Genomic DNA, 26,076 nt, shown 5'->3' on the forward strand with positions numbered 1-26,076 from the left:
GGAATGAGATACAGAGTCCGAAAAGGGATAATGAGGCCATGTGGAGATCAGAGTCCGAAGGATGAGAGATCACTTGGAGATCAGGGCTGACATAAATGGAGAGGAAGGCAAGGTGGATTAGTGCAGGACCCCAGGCCTGATAGTAGTTCGCACAGTTGTGGGTGGTGGGAGCCAGTGGGTGAGGGTTGGCCTGGAGCAAGCACTCAGAGTTCTTGCCCATTGCAAATTTATAATCTGTTGGAGGAAACCCATATAAAGTGACAGAACAGTGCACCCCAGGTTAACTTTGGGATTCAAAAACTATGGAAGCCTATAGGAAGGTCACCCAACTCAAATAAGGAGAGCCAAGGAAAACTGACGGGGGAGGGATAGGGAGGGGAAGAGAGAGAGAACAGGAGTAGAACTCCATCAAATTATACTGACACTACCAGAAAATAATTGAGGTGCTTCTCCTACAGCAATGAATCTTTGTACTACACATGATCTTAGCCAAAAGGCCAAGTAGATATGAAGTGAGTCTTTGTACAAATGAACCATAAACTAAAAGAGTTGTGTAATACTTTATATTCACATTATTTGAATAGCCTTTGATGTTGCCAGAGTGAAATTTATTGCCTTTGGCTAGAGAACTTTTCAAGATTTACACAGCAAAGGGTGAGTATAATACTATCTTTAATATAAGTTGTAAAATTCTAAATAGATGTAAATTAGAGATTTTCTGAGTGTAAAAAAATAGAAAACATTTCTAAGAGTTTAATACATCCCTCTCTATTACTTGAAATGTCTAAAATTATTTCTGGTATTTAGGGTGATGGTTATAGAGAATCAAATTGATGGCAACTTCCTCAACTCCCCTATGTCAACATTGGATGAGTGCTTAAATGTACCTTATGTAATCCTCATAACAACCTGAAAGATAATAATTTCCATTTTTATTACAAGAAGTGCGATGCTTAGAAGGATAAAATAACCTGCCGTGTTCCACAGTTAGTGAACAGCTAAAGCAAATTCACAACTGTCTGCTAAAACCATTGCCTCTTCCCTTACACTGTGATGCAGTAACATTTTCAAGATTTTTTTATTGCAAAAAGCTATTCATGTTGTCCACACTAGTTAGAGATCCACTAACCACATGCAGAAGTCTCAAGGAAAACTACTATTGATTAGATCTAAGAAGCTTTTCATATGACTGTTAATACATAAAGCAGAATAAAATATAATAGCAAGAATCTCCCTCTAAGGAACTCTGCAGATGACAGGCTAGTTTAGTGAAACAGATCTGGTTGTGTTCAGTAGAAGGAACACATTGGAGACAGGCTGACAAGGCTGGCCAGCAAGAAAACCCTAATGGGAACACTCATAACACCATATCTAAAGAGCTGGTGTTGAAAATAGACTTAGTCTACAAAGCATCCTCATAAAAAAAAAAAAAACAAAACGGTATCTGTTGGCCCATGAAGATGGATTGCTAGTCTAATGTAGAATATTTACTCATCCTAAAATAAACCTATGAGATTATGTTTTATAAAGACAGAAAGTTTCAATGGCGGTGACTAGAGACAGTGATGTATCAATCTTCATCAGCATCTATAAAGTTCAGACAAAATATTTGCAAAGCCCTAATTCATGACAGATGATAAACCCCAGGGTTTTGTGCAACACAGTTTAAACAATTAAAATTATGTATTACTATCCTATGCATGGCTGTTCTGTTATTTAAATAATTCCCTCTATGGGGGCATTTAATTAGTTTCTATTTTTCTCCAATGTATACAGTGTTATAATCAATGCCCTTTTACATATGTTTTGGCATGATTCCTTGTTTCTTTAGAATATAGTCCTAGAAATCCGGGTCAAAGCACAGACACACTTTTGAAGTTTCTGATAGATACTGCCAAAATGTCCTCTAAATATTCAAATATACAATGTTCAGATTTCTAGCTCAATGAAAGTTTCTAGGATTCTTCTCAGAGTAACTAAGAGCAAAAGGAAGATATTAGATCCAGAATTATGGGTTTGAGCCCTATCTTTACTGTTTGTTAGCTGTGTCACCTGAGTCAAATTACTCAACTCTACTGTTTCTGCTCCTTGATCTATAAATTGGTTGTGTGTGTGTGTGTGTGTGTGTGTGTGTGTGTGTGTGTGCACGCGCACATGCATGCTCAGTTGTGTCCAACTCTTTACCACCCCATGGACTATAGCCCGCCAGACTTCTCTATCCATGGAATTTTCCAGGCAAGAATATTGGAGCAGGTTGCCATTTCCTCTTCCAGGGAATCTCCCCCACCCAAGGATTGAATCTGAATCTCTTGCGTCTCTTGCACTGGCACGCAGATTCTTTATCACTGAGCCACCTAGAAAGTCCATCTGAGAAACTTGGTTATACTATCAGTATTCAACTCACAGAGTTCCTTTATTGTTGTTGTTCAGTAGCTAAGTCATGTCCGACCCTTTGCAACCCCATGGACTGCACCACACCAGGCTCCTCTGTCCTTCACTATTCTCCTGGAGTTTGCTCAAATTTATATCCATTGACTCGACCACACTATCTAGCCACCTCATCCTCTGCTGCCCCTTTCTCCTTATGCTTCACTCTTTCCCAGCATCAGGATCTTTTCCAATGAGTAAGCTCTTTGAATCAGGTGGCCAAAGTACTGAAGTTTCAGTTTCAGAGTCAGTCCTTCCAATGAATAATCAGGGTTGATTTCCTTTAGGAATGCCTGGTTTGATCTCCTTGCTGTCCAAGGGACTCTCAAGAGTCTTCTCCAACACCACAGTTCAAAAGCATCAATTCTTTGGCACTCAGCCTTCTTTATGGTCCAACTCTCACAGTCAAACATGACTACTAGAAAAACCATAGCTTTGAATATATGGACCCCTTTGACAGCAAAGTCATGTCTCTGCTTTTTAATTCGCTATCTAGGTTTGTCATAGCTTTCCTTCCAAGTAGCAAGCATCTTTTAATTTCAAGAATTAAATAAATCAATGTCTGTAAAGCTCTTAGAACCAGGCCTAGTAAGAAGCCTTGCATAAGTGATCGCTATTATAATTATCCTTGGTTCTTATATTTCCCGACTTCAAACCCAATTTTTAAGAAAGAATTAAGGGAATATGAGTTTGCCTTTTTTTCACTTTTCCCAAATTAAAATATTTTTTTAAAACCCAGTACATAAGCAGCACTTCATAGAAAACATTATATTTTGATAACACTAAAATTTAGGAAGAACACAATGTCAGAATAAATGACTTTTATTCTTCTATTTAACTTTAAGATAAAATTTTTATATTATACTTGTTTTTCTCATTTATCCATGGAGCAGTGAATATGTTATTTGTTCACTGTGTTTGAGAACCACTGGACAGCCATATTTTCCAAAACCCCTACATTTCTATTTTTTTTTTTACTAATTCATAGTTAAAGGTTTTAAACTTTTTTTTTAAATGAGTCATAGGATTTAAACAGTAGCTTTTGTGAACTATGCAAATAAAACATAATAAAATCATAAGGTCAGCTTTCTGACTTTGCAAGATGCAAATAATAGAGAAATAAACATTCTTTTTATATGGTCCTAAGAGAACATAAAAGTGAAGCTAAAACCCGTTCTGTGGCCACGAAGCTTGACAGAGCTACTTCTGTTCCGACAGGAATCCCTATAAAGTTCTTGAAGTAGAAATGACATTTCTGAGCACCTAACAGCCAAATCATTTGTGAAAGATCCAGACCTTGAATTAACTCCAAGCAAGATCTAGAAAGGAACACAGAAACTCTTAGGGAAACCACATGAACTAATGGCAGCAAAGACATTAACCACTGATCTCTCCATCCATAATTGTCTCCATCTTGAAAATAATTTGTTTGGGATGAAGGATGCTATTGCATGATTTGTCAACCAGCTTTCCAAGTCACTTGCTAATTGTCGGGTACATATTTACCAAAGAGCTAACAGTAACAACTAGCATGTGATGAGTATACACTAGGTGTCTTGCAGTGTTCCTGGCCTCCTCTCTTTTTATCATCACGGCTATTTTCTGTGACAAGGCAATATTGTTCTCATTTCTATTTTAAAGGTGGCAGAACTGAAACTTGGAAGACACTAGAAACTTGGCTCAAAGTTTGCACAGGTGGAACCAGACGACAAACCGATACAGCTGACTCCATGGTCTTACCCTTAAGCATTGTGCCACACTGCCATTCTAGATCCTATTTTATTGTTTTTAAATCTTAAGGGGAAATACAATAAGACTTCCTCATCTCATACGAAGAGAAAATACACACCAGTCATAAATGAGTATCCTGGAAATGACCTGAACTACAGGAAATCTTCCATCACAGACCAGACTCCCTACTTTGTTACCCTTGGCAGATCCCAGCGTTGGTGTTCTCAGTTCTCTTTCTGAAATGAGTGATGTCTGAAAAAACAGGAATTCATAGGGGCAAATGAGTCAATCAGTTTTTTCTTTCCTTAAATTTAAAGTTGGCTCCTACCTAACAATTTAGATGGGGGATAGTGTAGGAAAGGAAGAAGATGCCAAGATTCTTAAGTATTATTTTAGGAGATTGGCAATCACTTCATTTCTTTTATTAATTATACAGCTAGTAAGGCCATTAAGTTCAGTTCAGTTCAGTTAAGTCGCTCAGTCGTGTCCAACTCTTTGCGACCCCATGAATCGCAGCACGCCAAGCCTCCCTGTCCATCACCAACCCCCGGAGTTTACTCAAACTCATGCCCATCGAGTCAGTGATGCCATCCAGCCATCTCATCCTCTGTCGCCCCCTTCTCCTCCTGCCCTCAATCCCTCCCAGCATCAGGGTCTTTTCCAATGAGTCAACTCTTCGCATGAGGTGGCCAAAGTACTGGAGTTTCAGCTTCAGCATCAGTCCTTCCAATGAACACCCAGGACTGATCTCCTTTAGGATGGACTGGTTGGATCTCCTTGCAGTCCAAGGGACTCTCAAGAGTCTTCTCCAACACCACAGTTCAAAAGCATCAATTTTTCAGTGCTCAGCTTTCTTCACAGTTTAATCTCACATCCATACATGACCACTGGAAAAACCATAGCCTTGAACAGACAGACCTTTGTTGGCAAAGTAATGTCTCTGCTTTTTAATATGCTATCTAGGTTATTAGACCCCATCAAAAAAAGGACAGAAGACCTAAAAAGACATTTCTCCAAAGAAGACATAGATGGACAATAGGCACATGAAAAGATGTTCAACATTGCTAATTATTAGAGAAAGGCAAATGAGGTACCTACAATGAGGTACCACCTCACACCAGTCAGAATGGCCATCATTTAAAAATCTACAAATAACAAATCCTGGAGAGGGTGTGGAGAAAAGGGAACTGTGCTACATTGTTGGGAATGTAGGCACTATAAAAATGTAGGTACTATAAAAAACAGTATGAAGATTCCTCAAAAATTTAAAAATAGAGTAGCCATATGCTCCAACAATTCCACTCCTGGGCATATATCCAGACAAAACTATAATTCAAAAAGATACATGCACTTCAGTGTCCACAGCAGCACTATTTACAATAACCAAGACATGGAAGCAATCTAAATGTTTATTGAAAGATGAGTGGATAAAGAAGATGTGAAATATATATATACATATATATATGTGTGTGTATATATATAATATATAATGTAATACTACTCAGCCATAAAAAAAGAATGAAATAATGCCATTTACAGCAACATGCATGGACAGAGAGATGATCATACTAAGTGAAGTGAGGTACACAGAGAAAGACAAATACCAAATATCACTTAAATGTGAAATCTAAGATATGACACAAATGAATTTATCTATGAAACAAAAACAGACTCACAGACATAGAGACTTGTGATTTCCAAGGGGGAGGGAGAGTGAGGGAAGGGTGGATTGGTAGTTTGGGACTAGCAGATGCAAGCTATTATATATAGAATGGATAAACAACAAGGTCCTACCATATAACACAGGATATATTCAATATGCTATAATAAACCATAATGGAAAAGAAATTTTTAATTTTAATTAAAAAAATAGTAAGGTCATCAGAATGACAGGCACACATGAAGAAGAAATTTATTTATGAATTATGGTACTGACAGCCAAGGATTGTGAAGCCTCTGAGATTATGCCCTGCAAATTAACCTGTAAGCCTGCCATGGATTCATGAATGATGGTACGAACCGTGATACTCCTGAGTAAGACACAAAAAAATTTACTACTCAGACCAATACCGCTAACCGAAGTATCAGCACATTCTTGCACTGGTTCCCAGAGTCCCAGAGTTCCCACAGGATGACAGGAAAGGGACCAGATAACATCTGCACAAGCACTGGTTTGCATGACAGGAGTGGAACCCTGAATCTTTCATACCTTTCATCACATGTATGTGCTCAGTCACGTCAGACTCTTTTGCGACCCCATGGACTGTCGCCTGCCAGGTTCCTCTGTCCATGGGATTTCCCAGGCAAGAATATTGGAGTGGGTTGCCATTTCCTTCTCCAGGGGATCTTTCCGACACAGGGATTGAACTCTTGTCTTCTGCATCTCCTGCACTGCAGGCAGATTCTTTACCTCTTGAGCCACTGGGGCTTCCAGAATCTTTCATAATTGGCAGCAAATAAACCTGTTCTTTTGCTGCAGGAAGTAATACTTCTATTTTCCAAGGCCACTTACTATACAGATACCTCTGAAAAGAGGGGCTGGAACCAGTACAATCAACGCCTCTGCTCACAAGACATGCAGAAATGTGAGAGACCCATGGGAAACCATCACCCAACAACAACCATTCTGCTTGTTACAAAAGTACATGTTTGAAGGCTGTATCTTGTTTAGACTCACTGACTTTTCTAAAGGCTGCAGCACCCAGAAATTATTTGCCAGGCTCTTGGACTATTCCTTTTGAAAAAGGTCTGTTTTGCCACTACACGTGTATTTTCTGCAGATCCTAATGAGTCAATGGATTCTATAAATAAAATGTTCACACAAATGCAGTGTGGAAACTAACCCAGAGCATTCCAAGTTAACATGCTGTAAATGTACAGTGTAGGTGGTTATACAAAGAAGACTGTTGTATACAATTTCCAATAGCAAAATGATCTCAATAAACAGTTATGAGGCTCCTTTTTGGCCCCACAGTGTGGCTTGTGGGACCTTAGTTCCCTGACCAGAGATTGAACTTGTGCCCCTTGCACAGGAAGCAAGGAGTCTTAATTACTGGACTTCCAGGAAAGTCCCCGGGAGGCTTTTTTTAAAAGTGTGATCCTTTAAGTTCAGATTGGGTCATATTGACTCCCCATCTACTCATTATCTCTAGTGAAAGATCAACTAAAAAGAAAAGGAGTATCCTCTCTTAAGCCCAGTTTTCTTATAAGAATCCAAAATTGTGAGCTATGATATATATTGCCTCAGTTCAGTTCAGTTTAGTCTCTCAGTTGTGTCCGACTCCTTGCGACCCCATGAACTGCAGCACGCCAGGCCTCCCTGTCCATCACCAACTCCCGGAGTCCACCCAAACCCATGTCCATTCAGTCAGTGATGCCATCCAACCATCTCATCCTCTATCGTCCCTTTCTCCTCCTGCCCTCAATCTTTCCCAGCATCAGGGTTTTTTCAAATGAGTCAGCTCTTAGCAAGAGATGGCCAAAGTATTGGAGTTTCAGCTTCAACATCAGTCCTTCCAATGAACACCCAGGACTGATCTCCTTTAGGATGGACTGGCTGGATCTCCTTGCAGTCCAAGGGACTCTCAAGAGTCTTATCCATACCATAGTTCAAAAGCATCAATTCTTTTGCACTCAGCTTTCTTTATAGTCCAACTCTCACATCCATACATGACCACTGGAAAAACCATAGCCTTGACTAGATGGACCTTTGTTGGCAAAGTGATGTCTCTGCCTTTTAATATGCTGTCTAGGTTGGTCATAACTTTCCTTCCAAGGAGTAGTCTCTTTTAATTTCATGGCTGCAATCACCATCTGCCCTTTATATGAACCAGAAATTAGACCTGCATTTTACAATCATTATGCATAATTCTGAATAAGAACACTATAAATATATTTTTCCTTTATCATAGACTAAAGTATCACAGACCAATCTCATGGATGAGATTGCACATATTTGTCCAAGTAAATAAAATAAATATTCTTTTATTGTATCAACACTCTCATTTATTTATTCAAGTCATACCACACAGCATGCAGGATCTTATTCACCAACCGGGGATCAAACTCACATCCCCTGCACTGGCAATAGAGTCTTAACCACTCGACTGCCAGGGAAGCCCCAATAATGATGATTCTTAATTGCACTCAAATCAAACTAAATTTGGGGCAAAATACATTCATGTTAAAATGACATGGAAGGGCAGATGGTGGTTGTCAGTGTTGGGCCATGGGGTGGGAGAGGTGAAGGTGGTCAAAGGGTGTAAAATTTCAGTCATAAGATAAATATACACATTATATTAGGATATAATGTACAGCATGGTGACTATAGTTAACAACGCTGTTTTGCACATTTGAATGTTGCTAAGAGAGTGGATCATAAAAGTTCTCCATATAAGATAACAATTATAACTGTTATTGTGGTGATCATTTTGCTATACACATATATCAAATCATTATGTTGTACACATAAAACTAACACAATATCATATGTCAATTATATCTCAGTTTTTAAAATAGAAAGAAATAGAATGTAAAATGGTAATAATATACAAAAGCCTATCAGTCTCACTGGCATTTTTTCAGAATTACCCCAATCCAGTAAAAGGCCTCACACATAGTTGATGTAGATAGTTGCCAAATGAGGGAAAATATTGATATAAATGAATAAGCACTCTTCTCTGTCATGTATACCTTGCTTACTTCCTTTTCTTCCTAAGGAATATTGGCTTCTTTTCCTCTCAACCATCAATACTATCTTCACCCCTAAAACTGCACTCATTCTTTTTTCCCAATGGCTCACATGATTCTGAGTCTCACAGAACCACCTTCCAATAATTAAAAGCTTAATATAATGAGGTTCAGAGATCTATATTCAGAACATTCCTTGTAAGTATTTCTTTTGCCTGCCATAACTCTAGATAGCAGGCCTGGGTTACAAAAATTAAAACAACCAATGAAGCTTGAAGGCAAACCATTCTGTTCCTCATATTCATAGGTTTATAGCTGAACTCCATGCAAGACATTTTCATTGTCATTTCTCTAAATCTTTTGAAGGTTGCTTTAAGTCTTATACTTTCCCATTTATTCCCACATGCCAATGCCCCACATCATTCATAAAATGAAACAGTAGCAAAGATTTGCTGCTTCAAAATGAGGACATACTGACTTTTCCACAAATTCATTTTACCCAGATATAAATACCCAAATACTGACAAAAAAAATATGGGGAAATGTGCCATGATATAGAATTGCATCTCAAATATTGTTTTTGATGATGTTTGTCTGGCAGAGTCCTATATATCTGTGTTTCTATAGTTTTGGATACATAGCCCTACAAAATGTGAAATAGAATTATCTCCTAATTTCAATAAGGCCTGCATTGGCAAATGATCAGAAATAAACCCAAAACGTGACTGAAAGACAATTTTTTGATGTTTTAAGAAATGCAACATTCAATGGAATCAGAGGTTGGTCTCAAAAGAGATGTCATTCTCCTTCCTTGAGTCTCATAAAACACAAACACACACAAACACAAAAATACACCCTGGAGAATACTTACCAAGAGCTAAGCTCTAAAATTAAAGAATCTGTAGAAAATACAATGATGCACCTGAAAATATTGCTTCAGTATTTCAGTATTCAAAAGTTTTCATTCTCTCTTTTGTGTGAAATTCAATTACACAGAAAGAAAACAAATGGAGTAAAGAATGAAAATGGCATATGGGATTTTTGTTTCAATTACTATCAACTGAACTCTAAAACAAAAAGACCATTTATGTAGCAATTGCATCTAATGATGTACATTTTTCTCCTGTCGGGCTACCCTCGATTTTAAAAATACCTTCTTTGGAGCCTCAAAGCACTAAACCCAGTCATTAACTCCTTTATAATAACAAATGATTTCTCCCCATAAATGCAAACAGTAATAATCTTGCTCTAATCTTGACATTTCTGTCAAAAAAAAAACTTTTAAAAACTTTGATATTTTACTAAGAAAGACTCAGTGAGGTATTTACTTCTTTCTAGAAATATTTCATCAAGCACACTGTGACCATTCTAAAACAGCAAAAAGGAAAAGTATGAATCTCATTGTTTTAACTTAATGTATTGCTTTAGAATGAGAAAAAAAAAAGCTACTCTTATGTACAAATGCAACACTGATAAAAATATCAAAGCATACATCTATAAGATTAATCATCTAGAAAATTAAAATACTAAAATTCTTCTTTGGATTCACTTAAATGGCAATATTTAAGAGATGACTCAAGAACAATTAAAATTTTGCTCCAAAAGATGAAAAAAACTAATTTAACACATTTAGATAGAAACTTTATATAACTCTCTCCATATAAATATATATAACTATACATTTTATGTGTATAGAATACATGCAACCATAATGATATATATATATATATAAGTAACTATACATTATGTAAGTAACTATATATTTATATAAGTATAGATGATAATATATAAGTATATATTCATAAAAGTATTTATATGTATTTATATTATACATATAAACTAAATATATATAAGGGTTCGATCCCTGGGTTGGAAAGATCTCCTGGAGAAGGGCAAGGCTACCCACTCCAGTATTCTGCCCTGGAGAATTCCATGGACTATCCATGGGGTCCCAAAGAGTCAGACACGACTGAGCAACTTTACTTTCACTTTCAAGTATACATATGTATATATATTCACTGTCTAATTTATGTCATTTGAGCTTGAACTGGTAAGGTATACAAAACACTTACCATAGATGCCCCAGTCTCCCCCAAAAATTTCATTATTTTAACAAGAAACATTCCTTTGAGCCAAAAAGAACTTAAATATCAATGACAAGCTAGTGGTTACATTTGAAACTCTTCTGCCACATGGAAAGCAGACTCTAGCACCCACCTTCTCCCACACCTCAAAACAGTACTACGTACCTGCAAAAGTTTTGGAGTTCCACCCATATACGCCTGAGGCAATGGGGCAGTCAGATAACAGATGTCACCCCTGCCAGTCCTCCTCCTGGAGATGATGCAGTGTGGTGCAAAGAGCGATGGACTCTAGAGGCCACAAACCTGGAATCCAATCCTTTTGCTAATGTTGAGTCTTGGGCTAGTTGCCTTCTATCTCTGTGAGCTTCAGCTGTCCTCATCTGTAAAATGAGGAAAATAAAACCAGCCTTCAGGGTTGTAGTAGAGGTAGCACATACCAAGTTTCAGGCAGAGTTACAGGACAGAGAAAGGTAGGCATGAGGGAACCCTGCTGATGGGGAAAGTAGGACAGTTTCCAAAGTCTGAAGCAATGAAAGTAAGTATTTGTGAGATCTCTGAAAACTTTGTCTTGGGCTAATCCTGAACACCTTTATTAAGGATGGAAATTATTTTCTTTCATGCATTCACTCATCTGTTAGGTCCACAATTACTGAGCTTCTTATCTATGCTAGCAAGGCAGACAGACCCCATATATAACTATAATACACAGATGCTATCACTGGTGAAAGGGTGAAGCGAGAGCTTGAGATGACAGTCAATGAAGTCCTGAAAACAACAGGGAACATTTCAAGTCAAGTCACATAAAGTCAGAGAGGGGTTAGTAGAGGGACACTGCCAGGGGGTTTCAGGGCCACATACAAGAGGTTCACACCAATCTCTCTAGGAGTATGAAGCTGGGAGCAATTGTACCAGGAGATCAGTGGGGTGGTCTCTCCATCATCATTGTGACAGGGACTCAGATGGGGAGTGGTCTCAGAAGTGGTGCATTCAGGCCCTCAGGGGTTCTAGGCTTTTTCCAGACCAGCTAGACCATCACAATATGAATATCCTTAGATACCACCAATTCAAGAGGGTAGGTTAGTTAGAAAGAAGAACCTGCAAGGGAGTAAAGAAAGATTTCTATTAATATAACTTCCAGATAGAGTGAGGGAATCAGACTTATTTTATATTGATAATATGAATAACCAATCTAAAAGTATCAAATATAAATTAGAATAGAATGATGAATGATAAAGTGATGCTTATTCTGTTTGATTCTATACATTCCTGATTGTGTTGATGATGGTGATGATGATAGAAAATAATAGCAGTTACCATATCCTGTGGGTCAGGAAATTATTTCCTATGTGTCAGGAAATTATTTAAATGCTAGTATTTACCTTTCACAATAACCCATGAAATAGACAGCATTACATCCCCACTTTAAAAATGAGTGAATGTAGAAACTGAGAGGGCAAGTAACTAGCTGAAGGTCACACAGAGAGTAAGTGATGGAGCTGGGTTTCAGACCCAGAACTGCCTACACCTCCAGGAACTTCACTCTTTCTTACTGCTTATATGCTAACTGGATTTCTAAATGGCTCTGTGGACATTCCAAAAACAAGAACTTAACAAAGTGCTAGTTACTAATCTCTATTATCACATAAATATTACTAACATTACTATGAATGTGACAAATTTCTATATATATATTAAGAATTTTGGGTCTCAAAGTGAACTTTGAGGTAAATTTAATCAACCCTCACATCTACAAACAAGGATCTGAGCTATCTCAAGTTTCATTGAACAATAACAAAAACACCAAGGGTTCTCATTAAAGTGCTAGACAAAGTGAAGCTCTTTGTTTATATTTGTTGATAAAGATGATAATTACAGTTTGAAATAAAATGACAACGCACTAACAGGATAGTATCTGCTTACTCTGGGATTTGACACAGAATGTTGGAAAGTTTACAAACCTCATTAACTAACTTTGTTGCTGAACAATATGACAAAAATCAAGGGGCTTCCTGGACACAGGCTATTTGGCTCTCTCTTAATCATTCTGAAATTATCAAAGGTATGTCCCGGTTTAAATTATCCTTAGTGGATTAATTTTTATTAAAAAACCTGGTTGTCCAAAATTGAATTTATTGTTTACTCAAGCAGAGCAAAGCCTTTCTAAAAGTAATTAAAAATAAAAGCAATAATTTTTCAATAATTGAAAAAGCAAAAACCAGTCAAAATCAATTACAGAATAAAGCCAATATCGACCATTATAGAATAAGACCATTGGCTAAAAGTAAGAAAGAGAAAATTTGACTAGTACCTTTTTAAATTACTATTGATTTGTTTTTTAACCCCTCCATCTTTAATAGGATCATTTTTTTCCATAACCAGTTTACTAGTTATTTGGGAAATGTATTTTTAAGAAAAAATTTACTATCACTATAAAATGACAAAATGAAATCCTCAGAAGTTTTCAATCTCATTAATAATAACAAAAGACTAAAATGAGATACCATGTTTATGCTGTGAAATTGACAATGATAAAAGACTCCCCCCCCTCCAGCCAAATTCTTTATGTTGGTGGGGATGTGAGAAAACAAGGTTAGGTGTTTTAATAATATTAGGAAATAAACTAAGGCAGCCTTTCTGGACTCCATTTGACAATATTCCTTACAGTGTGTTTTTCAAAAATATGTACTTTACACAAAAATTCCACTTCTAGGATTGTGATTTCATGTGGCCTTGTGTGCAAAGTCTTGCTTATAGTGAGAGCAATATGTGGGGTGTTCATTAAAGCAAGAAAGAAGGAAGGAGGGGAGAGGGAGAAGGAGGAAGAAAGGAAGGAAGAGAATTTAAAAAATCAAAATACCCATCAGTAGGAACTGCTTAAATAAATAAATATAGTGCAGTGCATTCATAAAAAGCAATATTATTTTTCCATTAAAAGTGATATTGTGGATAAATATTATTGAAATAGAAATGACTCACCTATGTTACTATTACTCACCTATGTTACATACTATAATACTACATTCTAGTATTTAGTAACCGATAGTTACTAAAATACTATTTGTATTTTTTAAAAAATTACAAAACTGTGTAACTGTATGCTTCCATTTATATGAATTTCAAGAACAGGCAAAACTAGTCTGTAGCAATAGATATCAGAAGAGTGTTTGCCTAGGAGAGTGGAGAGCAGGTGAAGAAAGCAGACTTATTTGAAAAGAAGTAGGGGAACTTTCTGGATTGATGGAAATGTTCCAACCTTGGAATATAGCTGGAGAGGGAGGAGGAGGAATAGGGTAAGTACATATGGCTTAAGACTCATCAAAAGGTATGATGATTGGAGAGGACTTTTGGGTGGTAGAATTATGTTTGTTTAACTTCCTTTTTTACTTTTTTTTTTCAATCTTATCAACCAGCATTTTAATAGTTAAAATAAACACAAATATACAAATGTATTCAAACAAGCATCAGTGACCCTGAAAAGAGAAAGTGTTAGTCGCCCAGCCATGTCTGACTCTTTGTGACCTTATAGACTCTAGCCTGCCAGGCTCCTCTGTTTCTGGAATTCTCCAGGCTAGAATACTGGAGTGGGGAGTCATTCCCTTCTCCAGGGGATCTTCTCTTGCCCTTAATCCAGATATCCCTTCCCACCATCTCAACGGGTAGTGTGTAGATTACCCAAAGCATCAAGGAGCTACTTGAGGTTCACAGAGCCCTGCGTTTCTGTGGAGGGACACCACTGAGTAAACCTCCTGGGCGGAGGTCTTTCCTGGTTTGCACTCACCAGTCACTTGTTTCATCTTCCAGATAGCTTCACATGCCCAAGTCACATAAGAATTTGGTCATTTTGAGGCATGCTTTAAGTAGATCTTATTTATAGAACCCAAACCCCTCTGAGGTCCAGAGGAGAAAGCTTCAAATTACTGCAGGCAATGCAAATGCTTTATGGCCCAGAGAAATTCTTTGGCAGGTGTCCTGCAAGCTTCTAAGAATGATTTTGCTATTAGTTCCAGTACCATGAACAGCCGAGCCTGAGCTCCACCCCCTCCAGTAGAGGGGCCTATTACAGACAAATTAGCCCATCTTTACTGGACAGGGAAGCCTTCTGTGCCAGATGTGTTTAAGGCCAAGGCTGGGTATCTGCCACTTCTTGCTGGCAGACATGTTCACAGGCAGCCCACAACTCTTAGCGTGGGCTGCTAGGTGGTTAACCATGCAGTCACAACTGCCTCCTAGCAATAATAGCACAAACAACCTTGGGGCAGTTAGTTGACAGGTGGAAGAGGGAGGGAATAGTGACAAGAAGATAAAACGTAATTACATTCCTCCTCCTTAAAACCTCTACAGGATGGATACAAGCTGAGACCTGAGGCAGGCAGGGACAAGTGAGAACGGAAGTCTAGCGTCTCCTTGGGATGCAGCCAAGGAAGCTGGTGAACAATCAGAATTAGGAGAAGCTTGGGCTCAACAATGTGGCTTGGATCTGGATCGGGATGTCCACAGGATCTATCTCACTAGCCCATTAGACATCTTGCCCACAGGTCCTTAGACCTACCTGGTCTCAAACTGAACATCCCTGCATCGCCTCTACCCGGCTGCTTCCTTCGCAAAGCCATCTCAGTGAACGGTACCCCAGGCTACCACTTTATCAGAGAAAGAACCTAGAAGCCATTTTAGACTTCCTCCCTCATCTTCCACACCTGATCAGTTACCAAGTCCTATCAATTCTATCTTCTAAATAATCTTTCTGACCAGCCTTTCCTTCCAGTTTGTGCCACCAGCTGTCACAAAACTTGCTCTCTACTGTACGCCTGACCTTCTTAAATTACAAATTGGATCATGCCATTGTCCTAGTCCAGTCTTTCCGTGGCTCTCCATCATCTACCCGGAGGTTTCTTGAGACAATGCCTTCACTGTCAGGTATTTCAATGTCCAAAGTCAATGATATGATATAGCCAAGCAGGAGGCAGTATGGACCTGGAAAAGACCTAACCCACTTAGAGGCATTCAAGCGTAAAACTATTTTACAACAGCTGCACTGGCCCAGTAAAACTCTTTCTGAGGTCATGTTGATACTCCTGTCTATGCAGCAGAGTCCAACTCCTTAAACCCCCTGCATTTAGCTCTGGAGGGAGCTGGTATCTGCTTCTTTGGCCTCATCTTCAGCCATTCTCAGAAAGTAGCTTTCATTTTCCTAAAGATTCCATTTCACACAGCAGTGCCTTTGAACATGATCTTCCCTTAGCTTGAGCCCCTCTTCTTTCCCTATCTTGCCTGGAAACTCTCATTTTAAGACCTCGGCTGCTGGCTTTCTGGAGTCCCAGGGAGAGTAATACTTTGGACATACATCTGTTATTGTTTTCTTCTTTGTCAACTTACAAATATTTATTTTTCTCCCCTACTAGACAATACTTAGGGGACTTGTCTAAAATTGCACAAATTATATGCTACAAAATAAACAGCAAAGGCGAAATTTTCTAGAGACAGTTTTCCTCCACATAGCTTAAAGGTTGAAAAAATGTTTGAATATCACAGAACATTTTTATTTATTTATTTATTTGGTGTTAATTTTTAGTATCTTTAGAGAGTTAATGGAGAATTTAAGGGGCTTCTGAATATGCACTACTCTATGACTAAAGTCTGTCTAAAGACAGTCTCTGCCCACAAAACTTTATTGAATATGATATTTCAACAATCTCTTTCTTAAACTTACTATTTTGTACTGGGGTTTAGCCGATTAACAATGTTGTGATTGTTTCAGGTGGACAGCAAAGGGACTCAGTCATACCATATACATGTATCCATTCTCCCCCAAACTCCCCTCCCATCCAGACTACCACATAATATTAGATATTGCAAAAATCTTATGCCAGAAAAGCTACTTTAGGCCTTGATCAGTTTCACAAAATGTTAACAGGATAATATTAATTATTATTGTGAATTTTTAGTGTTCAAAAGAAAGAGAGGAAGAAAGAAACTGTTACAAGTTCCAGTACCTTTTAAAAAGTCACTTGAAGAAATAAAAGGGAACTCAACTCCACTCCCACAACTGGGTCACAAGCTCCATTGGCAGAAGTAGTTGAGTGCTCAGTCACATGAAATAGTTCTATTTCTCAGAACTTGTCCAAAGGTACCTCTCCTGCCTGCAGAGATAGAAGTAAGGAAAAAAGAATCTTTCCCATACCTTTAAGTTTGACCTGCTTCATTTTCTCCCCTCCCTTCCTGCCCATTGATTTAAGTCATTGGAGAGACATGGAAATAAAATGGGAAGTTGGAGAGGAAAGAGACAGTGAAGGATGAAGGGGAGGGCAGTAATGGGGTCTTTCGAGGTAATCCATGCCTGCAGTGGCTGGGGTTAAATGAAGCCTATCACAAAGCTACAGTAACCTCACCACTTCCTACTTTGCACATAACAGATTGAGCTCTAGCGCTGACTTAAAGGCTAATGGTCTGGAGTGAACTCTCATTCATTGTTCACCAAATCCTCCCAGAATTCTTTTTTAATAATTATTGTTAAGATTATACATGCTTTTATTCTTATTAACCAATGTGAAAGCGATTAAGATTTGGCTGGGAAAAAAAATACAAAGGCATTCTATTCTAATATAAAATGAACATGCTAATGAAAGAAAATTGGGAAAATATAGAAACGCATGCAGGAAAAAACCCACCTATACTCCAGGATCTATATATAATTATGACTGTATTGTATGTATTTCTTACACTTTAACTTTGTTACAAGCTCTTGCCTTGTTTTTAGAAACTACTTAGTTTTTAAAAAATAGTTACATAGTAAATTTTGAAGTGGATATTGTAATTTATATAACCATTTCTCTATTACTAGACATTCGTTTTTTTCAAAGATTTTGGAATAGAAATATAGATTTAACCTTTTAAAAGCTCTCAATACCAGCAATGAGTAAACAAGAATGCCTCCAAGAAGGTGTAGGCAGCAACAGGAGAAAGATTTAGAAAGTTTTTAGCCATTGGTTTCTTTCACTAAAGAAAAACAGGTACAATATCATGAATTACAGACAAAAGCAGGAAATACTCTGAAATTTCCTCAAGAAAAATGTACTGAAGTCTTTGTTGACTTGAAGTTCCCACCTCTAGCAAGGCTTTGGGGGAAGAGAGGAATGTTGAACAAGGAGTACAGATAAATGAGAGGTGGTGTAAAGATATGAAGTTGGGATAAAGAAAACACAAGCTCTTAAGTGACACCCTGAAGAGTTTTTCTCCCATTGCTGCCTTGGATGGTGACTAGACTATCTGATAAGCTTGCCACAAATCCTTAGGTGGAAGGAACCCTTTCTTAAATAACTTTAACAACCATTTGTTAACAGTAATCTCCTTTCTACCCTAAGTGTTTTTTCTCCAAATCATTCATGTTTTCCCACGATCTTTATACTTTACCAGCCACAGAGTAAGGGGCAGATGTTGTTTCACAGAATGCATGTGGCTGGAATCACCACTGTGGGAAAGAATGCTTTGAAAGTAATAGAGAATTTAGAGTCTCCCTAAACAGAATTTTCCTGGACTTTTGTGGCAGTCTGGGGGAAACATGCGACTATTGTTATACTTTCATTTGATTTTCACTTAAATCAAATTTTTTCTAGATAGTTATCTTAAGGAACTTCCTTGGGAGTCCAGTGGTTAACAATCCACCTTCCAGCGCAGGGGATGTGGATTCAATCCTCGGCTGGGGGACTAAGACCCCACATGCTGCAGAGCCTGTTCACCACAACTAGAAAGAAGACTACACAACGCAATGAAAGGCCCACCTGCCATAACTGAGACCCAGCACAGCCAAAAATAAATATTTTTAAAAAGAAGTTAATCTTAAAATTTTAAACTCATTCTGTTTTGCCAAAAGTGTTTTCAATGATTATCGCAGTTTGTCCTCATGAAACTCTGAGAGATGGGTGGGCAGGTATTAATACCTCCACTTCAGAAAGAAAACAGTTGAAGATAATAAAGGCACTGCCATCCGAACCCAGAGAGCCTGTCTGTCAGCCCAGCGTGCCGTTCCCTACAGACTAGGCTGTCACAGTGGCTTTGGCAAATGGCATTGTTAGAAAACCTATGGACAAAAGGCTCGTGCTTCTGTGGTCAGGTATCTCACAACAGCTTTGTACTACAGTTTCAAACCTAACTTATAAACCCTGAGAATTTTCCTCAAGTACATATTGATGTATTCTGTCTTAAAACCTCCCTGTGCACACGTGCTACGTCAGTTCAGTCGTGTCCAACTCTGTGCAACCCTACGGACTGTAGCCCACCTGGCTCCTCTGTCCGTGGGATTCTCCAGGCAAGAATACTCGAGTGGGTTGCCATGACCTTCTCCTGGGACTCTTGCCCACCCAGGAATCAAACCTGCATCTCTTATGTCTCCTGCATTGGTAGGAGGTTCTTTACCACTAACGCCACCTGGAAAGCCCCAGACTTCCCCTAGTTTCTTCAAATGTGAATTTTAAAAATTTCTTATCTAATTAGCCCACATATAAGTAGAAACCAAAGATAGTTTTATCATTAATTTTTTCAAAATGTTAAAAGAGATAGACAAATCTTCACATATAGTACCATATTTGAAAAACTATGGTTGAAATTTAAATGGTAAGCAAAACTATGAAATGCAGGTGTGTCTCTTAAACGCAGAAAAACTACACTATGTGTGGCTTAAATAAGTGACTATTTATCCTGACATTACCTGACTCTGTCAAATAAATTAGAACAATACTTTTTTCAATGATTAGATACATAAATGTTCAACCTGAAAAATTCATCAATAGAAAATGCATCTGTGTATGGATGTTTGCCTTTTAAACTAATATGACTTGATAAAAAACTGGAATACAGAAGACCCCTGAAGAATATAAAACTGAAATAGAAGATGTCTTCTAAACACAATACTTTAATGTATTACTAATTTTCTTTTCAAAAATGAAAGGAAACTGGTAATGGAAGCTACCTTCACTAGAGATAGGAGGTATCTGTGTATGCATATGTGTATGCATGTGTGTTATTGTCAAAGAGCAATTTTCAAGAGCCCTCAGCTAGCCTCTGAATATGGTTGTAATTTAGCACTTGACCACCCTGAATTAAATGCTGTACTCTATATGGAAATACTACTTTGTACTGTTTCATGTTTCCTGAAAAGACTGCAAGTGTCTTCAGGTTAAGAACTCGGTCTTCTATTTCTTTTGTATCCTCCACAAAAGTGCCTGCCACAATGTCTGTATTGAATTTAAAGAAATAAATTCATCCAGTGTTCCATGAGAACCAGTCCAACTAACCATCCAATCTTTTAAATAAGTTATTCTCATTCTCTAAGCTATAAAACCCAAACCAAATGTTATCATTATTATTTCATGGAACATCTTGACCCTACAGTAATCTTCATTTATGATATGGCTTCAAGTATGATGATGATGGTGATGATGACTTTTCTGTGGTCACTCCCTGAAGGCTTTAAAGCCTCAGACATATTTGTAAATGTAATGAAGGTGGTAAGGCAGTAACTGAAAGCAGTGAGTCCATCACCATTGAATCTCTTGTAAGTTGTTCACAGCATGTGGAGAGACCTCTTAGGAAGGTGAGTTGGAATAATCACATAGTTATCTGGAAGCTCAGCCACATTAACTCATATTGACCTATAAGTATTACTGGAAAAATTCTTGTCCTACCCAAATCTAAAATCAATTCCTTTTCATTTGACCGGTATTTACTAAAACTGCCTTTGCTGTGTTCTATCTGGTTCTAGACAATTTCTGTCCCTACAATCTGAATTTTGATTTACAAGTTTATGAGCAACTCATGACTGTAATATCTTATTATTGAACCCCACATCTGGACTGACAGTGTCACCTGATTCCAACTTTGACTCTAGCTTCCTAATAAAAAATCAGACTCCTTTTGCCCTTGTCTGTGATTTATAGGTGGGTCTGCTTCAGGTAGTAGTCCTTAATCTTTTTGAGGGGTTCCCTGAAAAATGTATGAAAACTACGAACTCATCTCCTCTAAAAAAGATACATATGTTCACAAACACACAGAGATTTGCATACAATTTCAAGAGGTTCATGATCCTTTAGAGGCTCCTTATAAGGAACATCTTACTGGCAGTAACCTACAGTGCAAAAAAAACCCAAACCCTGCAAAAACAATGCACATCTGTATAATCTAGGATTGGTTTTTATATCTATCAGTGAATAACTTCCTTTTAACTTACAGATATAAGGGAGAAAGAGATAAACTCAGCTATGCAGAACCAAATTAATGAACTTATATGGATCTGACCTACAAGTTTCTAAATAGCCAGAAAAGGTCAAAGACCTCCTCTGTTTTAGTCACTACAAAGAGATACAATTAACCTTTGCTGGAGTTTGATAAAAGCTAGTTCTTGTTTTTATGACTTCCAAGATTTTCCTCCTAAAAAAGTCACCAACGTGCTATATGTATGTTATAGAAATGTTGGAAAGTAAGGAAAAGCATTAAGAATTTTTTAAATCTCTCACAATCCCGGCAATAAAGACACCCAATTGTCAATATTTTAGTGCACTAATTTTCAGTCTTTTTTATTTATATTTGTTAGACTTTCACAACCTCCTTCCTTCAAATTCTCCTTCACTTTTATATAAGAACCTGTTATGCATTCAAAGACTTAGTTCAATCTTTAGGCATATACAAAACCTCCAGGTGGCCTAGGACTTGTCCCAGGCCTGCACACTTTGAGCTCTGAGTGCAAATTCACCTCCCAGTTATCTTTATCTAAACAAAGCATGGTCTCTAACTGAAGGTTAGGCATCCATGAGAGGCTGCTATTGTGTCTTCTGTTATTAGCTCTGCATCAATGCTTGTCACTGTGATGATAATTACAGTTCTGGAATCCTGAGTTCAACTCTTGTTTCCACTGCCATCTTCCAGTTTTGTGAAGGAGATAAATTACTTAACTCATCTGTACTTCAATATTCTCATCTGTAAATGAGTACCTGGAAAGTATGTAGAACAGACTGTCACCAGGAAGCGTTCAGCGGATGCTAGCTATCATTGCTATCATTTATATGTTGTTGTTGCTTCCATTCCTCCATGATGCTTTCTGTGTTGTGTTAGTCCTGCTGTCACTCTTGATCAAAGAGGTAAATACTCCCATTTTTAAATATGATCACAGCCCCCAAAGTAACAATAATTATTTAATATCATAAAATAGTCAGTGTTCACATTTCCTAATTATCTTCTAAATGTCTTTTGTTGTTTGAATCTAGAGCAAAAGAAGGTCTGTACATTGCAACTGATTAACATGAGTTCTTTTATGAGCAGACATCCTTTTCTTGCCTTTTATTCCCAAACAAAAATGTAAAATTGTTGTGTAGCAAAAATAACCCTCTTCAAATGAAGCAGAAGTTCAAAATGCTGTCCTGGAGGAGTCAGTGAAAATGTCAAGTCATTGCCTTTGCCGAGGAGATAAGCACTTGGCCTATACCTTTCTCTGAGTGATAAAGAAGGAAAGGAGGAAGTGTGCTTCCCAGTAAACTTTTTTATTAGCCACAGAGAACTGCATTACAAACACGATGCTCATGAAACAAAGTGCTCTACAGTAAGTAGGAATTGAGGAAATAGAAAATGGATTGTAAATCTGGAAACCATTGCTTTATTTCAGTGAAAGAGAAGATTCTAAATGGTCAAAACAAACAGTCTACTTTTAAAGTTCTGCAAATGGGGGTTGGATTGATGAGTCCTATTTAGGATTTTTAATCCTAAACCTTGAACCTATTAAGGCTTTTCCATTTTCAAACTTTTCTCACTCCATTCTAGTCTGTCTTTGGTAAAAGAAAAAAAACAAAAAATCACTTAAGGTGACAGGAAATTAATCCAAGAGTTCCACTTTCACTGTTAAGACTGTCTCTTCCAGATTCCACCTTAAACAAAGCTCCCTTTGCATTTTAAAACAGAAAGAAACTCCAGTGTTAGAACACAACACACATGAAATAATTATCATGTAATAGAAGCAAGATAAGCACACAGTAATATAGTGCAGGGGTTAAGAACCTGGACTGCAAAGAGAGAACACTGCCCTCTGTTTCTTTGCCTGTAAAATGGGGACAATAAATAGAAATTGCTTCATAGAAGAGCTGCTGCTGGGGTCACTTATATGAGATCATGAGAAGCACCCAGCACTGGCTAACACTCAGTAAAGACTGGCTATTATTATGATGAGAAAGACTCAGGAAGGGTTCTTTTGTCATGACTGGTTTTATCACAGAGGGAGTTTACTTCTTGGTAACATTGTGAGTCAGTTACCACAGAAGGCGGCAAGCTCCCTGCACAGACATTGTTAAAAGAACCCAGGTCAAAGAAGTATTCTATACAGGCAGTGTTAAACTGTTTCCCTCTCTGGGGTCCCAAACATTTGAAAATAGTACTAGAAAAGGCTCTGTGTATAATAAGTTCTAGGTAAGACAATACTGTGGTAAGTGAACTAAACAGCGATTAACTTGAAATTGGACTCTGATCCCAAAGGGAACCAGCCAGAGTAGCCCAGTCCTAACTGGCCCTGAGGAGGAAAAACAAGCTTGCATCTATCTCAACTATGATCTGGCTAGATATGATCTAAGCTGTGAACAGTGCCTTTCAGGTGGATAATACACATTAGACAGCACTAAGGAGGGAGCTTTGAGCTGGGGTGTGAGGAAATGACGCAGGGAAATGAAGACCTAACATATGAGATTCAGCCTTTCTCTACTCTCTCATTTCAGTCACACAAGTTTTCCTTTTCTTTTCTCTCAAATAATTGCAAAATGTATTAAGTTAATCAGTTAACAAAAAGGGGTGGTAGTTGCTATTCATAGTATCAAAGCATTCATTTTCAATGATTTGTTGCAGAACTCATTTTAAATAAAGTTCCTTCCCTCATAATGCAAAAACCCACAGCCCTTCCCAAGGCCCTCTCCATTACTCCTCAAATCCCTGAGGAAAGGGGGGAGAAAGAGATCTTCAATGAAATCTTCCTTATTAATACCTTAATCTTATGGGTTTTTTTTTTAATGCTTTCTAGTTTTAAAGGACTTTTAGATCCATGGTTGTAGCTTAGGTAAGCTTTATACAAGATAGTATAAATCCTACACATTTGAGAGGTGAGGAAAAGCTACCTATAGTAGTTAGGCATGTGTGAGACTTGAACTCAAGATGTTTTCAACCAAGTCCTACAGTCTGAAGCCAGAAGCATGTGGCCCTGTGCTCACACTCACTAGTTCTGTGCTGCTGCCTTTCCTGCCTTTGGTGAGCTGGTTCCGTGCATCTTCCTCTTTCCTCCCCAGTTAATTCTGATTGGTGTTTCACCTAATTACTACATAGGAAGGACTTGAGGGAACCAACATTTACCCAACAAGCATTTACTGAACGCCAGCTAGAAGCCAGACCTTAGAAGAGTTTTAAGCAGAAACTTAGTCTTCCTCGTCATTTAAAAAGAGTGAGATTAATCACTTTATCAATTTGAACCAATGATCTAAAAATAATATTTGCATGTTAGCCCTACTGGGGTCCCCAGCTAGCTGTGCTCTGTCCCTGTTTGTAAATCTGGAAATAAACTTCAAGTGCCTTCTCTAAGAAAGTTAAGGCCTAGAAAATGTCTCTGCACAGCCTTGGTAAGGTTTCCAATTGTGTCTTGGTAAAACCTCATTTCTACTTATTCAACATTAAGTCATTGTACAATCTTGCACCTGCTAGGTTCTAAGGGCAAGAAGACAAGTTACACGCAGTAGATCTTAAACTAAAGGAGGTCAAGGCCTAGAAAAACAACACTAATGCCCACTCTGAGCTCTCCAAAGCCCTCCCCCTCCTCTGAATAGTCAATCCTCACAGTTCCCTGGGCCAGAAGTGGAACTCACGTCCCCGAACCCGGCTGCAGGCACACGAGTCGTTTTCTTTCATTTCTGCAGACTCTCCTCACTCCCTCCCTCCCTGGTCTTTGCGTAAGTCCCAGTTCTCTCTGCCTTGAAAATGCTCCCGGTCTACTTTTAGCTGCTCCTCCTCCTCCTCCAGCCTCAGCTCTCGCCCTGCTGCTTTTTCTGACTTGCAGATCTGGTCAAATCTCCCCATAAAACCCTTTACCACCTGAGACCTTTGTCTCAGGTCATTTTACACATTTGTCGTTTTACACGTAGTTGGGTGATTGTTTAATATTTGTCTGCTCTCAGGTGCCTACGCTCCGGGCAGGGCAGGGACTGGTTTGAGATGCCTGGCACTCAGGAGGCCCTCCAGGAATGAAAACTTAACTGTCAGATGGGGCTGGACTTAGGCTGCTCGGGCCCTGTGGAGGTGACAGGATGGAGCGGGGTGAGGGGCTCCCCTGGGCGTCCTTACCAACTTCCTTACATTAAGGTACGTCTCCTGGCTCCTATCCTGGTGCTTGTGTGAAAACATAAAAGTCATTCTTCCAAGCCCCCGAGAGACTGAGCGCCCCTAGATAGCAGACATTCCATTCTATTTGGTGATGGCGGCCCCAACACCTGGCCATGTCTGTTACTTAGCATGAGATACACTCAGAAGATACTAGCGGTAGCCAGCATTTGATGAGTGCCTTCTGGAGGGCGGGATAAAACGGGAGCTGTTATCCAGGGCTTCTAACAAACATGAGTTGCTCTTCAACTTGACTAAGCTTGAGTCTAAGCTTGAGTTGACTCTTCAAAGAATACAAGCGACGCTACCCCCAACCAAAAAAAAGGATAAAAAAATAAAAATAAAAAGGAAATGTGCTTTCCCCCTCTCCCCTGGAAAACAAGAACAATAAAACGTCTTCATCAACGTCTTCACCTTTCCAGGCCTCACTCGTCCGCCCCGCACTTGACGGGCGCTCTCTAGACGTCTACACAGTCACTACAGAGGCTGCCAGCGCAACGAGGCCTCCAGGCGTTTTCTGACCAGGAGAGATTTTGCCGAGGACGTACGTGGTTAGGCCCCGCTCGTGGAGAGGCTATTTACGGTCCTCGCAGGTAATATTACGGGGCTTATAAACACGGGAGTGACGTCTTTGCCTCTTTCCATTCGCTGGCACCTACCTAGCCGCCCGGTTCTCCCGCGCTGGGGCGGAGCACCAGCCCGCCTGCCGCGCCGAAATCCAGCCGCCTGAAGGCTGAGGCCCCGCCCCCGACGCCCTCCC

The 26,076-nt window shown here is 38.7% G+C and overlaps 1 long non-coding RNA gene across 4 annotated transcripts in view; it reads right to left on the reverse strand.

The window, feature by feature from the left end:
• Positions 1-26,061, reverse strand: part of LOC110126631 (uncharacterized) — a 275,536-nt gene extending 249,475 nt beyond the window's left edge. For 3 of the 4 annotated variants that reach the window (XR_011483198.1, XR_011483199.1, XR_011483200.1), the window contains exons 1-3: positions 25,976-26,061; positions 16,922-17,068; positions 11,097-11,311 (exon numbers count right to left, since the gene is read on the reverse strand). This is a non-coding gene — a long non-coding RNA (uncharacterized lncRNA). Of the gene's footprint in view, positions 1-2,823; positions 4,411-11,096; positions 11,312-16,921; positions 17,069-25,975 lie in introns of those variants that run through there. The other variant, XR_002310497.2, reaches the window with a different exon arrangement.
• Positions 26,062-26,076: the final 15 nt, after the last annotated feature.

The sequence above is a fragment of the Odocoileus virginianus genome, chromosome 24 (assembly GCF_023699985.2).
Source record: "Odocoileus virginianus isolate 20LAN1187 ecotype Illinois chromosome 24, Ovbor_1.2, whole genome shotgun sequence".
NCBI lineage: Eukaryota > Metazoa > Chordata > Mammalia > Artiodactyla > Cervidae > Odocoileus > Odocoileus virginianus.